General features: G+C 40.7%; 1 long non-coding RNA gene across 1 annotated transcript; it reads right to left on the bottom strand.

The window, feature by feature from the left end:
• Window positions 1-665: 665 nt before the first annotated feature.
• On the bottom strand, window positions 666-948 carry LOC116062411. The gene is made up of 2 exons (XR_004107951.1): window positions 866-948; window positions 666-774 (listed from the first exon to the last, which is right to left on the bottom strand). It is a non-coding gene; the product is annotated as an uncharacterized LOC116062411 (long non-coding RNA).
• Window positions 949-1,618: the final 670 nt, after the last annotated feature.

Here is a 1,618-nt window from a genome sequence, read left to right as displayed (position 1 = left end):
TCGGGGAAGACCCAGGACTAGGTGGAGGGATTATATATCCAACCTGGCCTGGGAACGCCTCAGGATCCCCAAGTCAGAGCTGGTTAATGTGACTCGGGAAAGGGAAGTTTGGGGTCCCCTGCTGGAGCTGCTACCCCCGCGACCCGACACCGGATAAGCTGACGAAGATGGATGGATGGATGGATGGATCATAACCCTGCTCACAAACTCACCTGTACCTGGGTCATCTGTTTGCCAATATCAATGTTCCTGCTACAGTAAATCCTACAGGCAAAGTGTACTGCTTCACAGGAGTATGAACCATACGCTTTTTAGGTTTTGTGTCAAATATTGTGCAGTTTGTTGTGAATTACTCATTGTTTTGACAAGGTAAATTAAAGCCATTTACCAAGTGTCGGCTCTGGTAAATTTAATTGTACTGTTTTTTTTATAAAGGTTACAGAATATGAAAAACCAATTTGCCTTGATCAGGGTTTTAGTTTTTTGCAAATATGAACATGGCTTTAATAATCTGTATCTTATCGCTCTGAAAAACTACAATGATTTAAGAAATATCAGTGATACTTATCTACATTTATTAATTGATTGTATATGTCGGCAGACATTACAGGCACCTATTCATGTAAGCAGAGAACACAATAGTTTGTTCTGTATTTTATCACTTGGATTATGCAGGTGATGGTGCAGAAACAGGTGAAGTCCTTGTAGATCTCTGGCACTTTGAGGACAGACAGATCCAGCAACTCTCCACTGTTGTCTTTGTATAGTGTGCTCCTATTTAAGACAAATAGATATACCTAGACATCAACACATAAGATATTAGGTGTACATAACGTTCTTTAACATCATTACTATCTTACCTTACCTTCTCTGATTTGGTTTTGTGGACACCACAGTCATTTTCTCTCCCGGGCCTAGTTGTGCACCCTGTGAATTAAAGCAAGATAAATAAATAAATGATAAGTGTATGTAACATGATTTTACAATTACATTATTATTATTATTATTTTCAATTACATTATTATCAGAACATTGTTGACATACACTAATAATAAAGCAATCGACGGGGGGGTAAATAAACTCGGTTGAGCAGCCGCCCGCAACAGACAGTTCAACGTAAAGCGAACGCACCCTCAACGGGGCAGGGATCATTTCATTGGTCAACACTACAGCTGGCGTTCTATTGGTTGTGGGGATTTTGAGAGCATTGTAACACAAAAAAATTTGAGCGCGCAGGAGAAATCCATGAGGAGAAGATTTGCAAGCGTGCAGACTCAACCTGAGTGTGAGGAGAAGGGCCAAAGCTGAGAGCAGGAAATCTGTCCACAGAACAACATATCTGAGTCCAAGCAGAAAGTTTGAGCACAAGCAAAGCGAATCCAAGCGCGAGCAGTGACTATTTGAGTGTGAGAGCAAGGTTGTGAGGGAAATTATTACAAAATCTGAACGTAATATCAGTGAGAAATGCTCTCAAATTGAAAGAACGCGCTCTTGAATAAAGATAAGAATATAACTCCATACATTACCTCTCTAACTGGGACGTTTTGGGACCGATTGGTGGGATTGCTGTGGACGAAGTACACACGGAGATACACTGGTAAGAGCCAATGAGGTTTAA

This window comes from Sander lucioperca, chromosome 1 (genome assembly GCF_008315115.2).
Source record: "Sander lucioperca isolate FBNREF2018 chromosome 1, SLUC_FBN_1.2, whole genome shotgun sequence".
Lineage (NCBI taxonomy): Eukaryota > Metazoa > Chordata > Actinopteri > Perciformes > Percidae > Sander > Sander lucioperca.
This window is presented reverse-complemented; position numbering and strand designations above follow the sequence as displayed.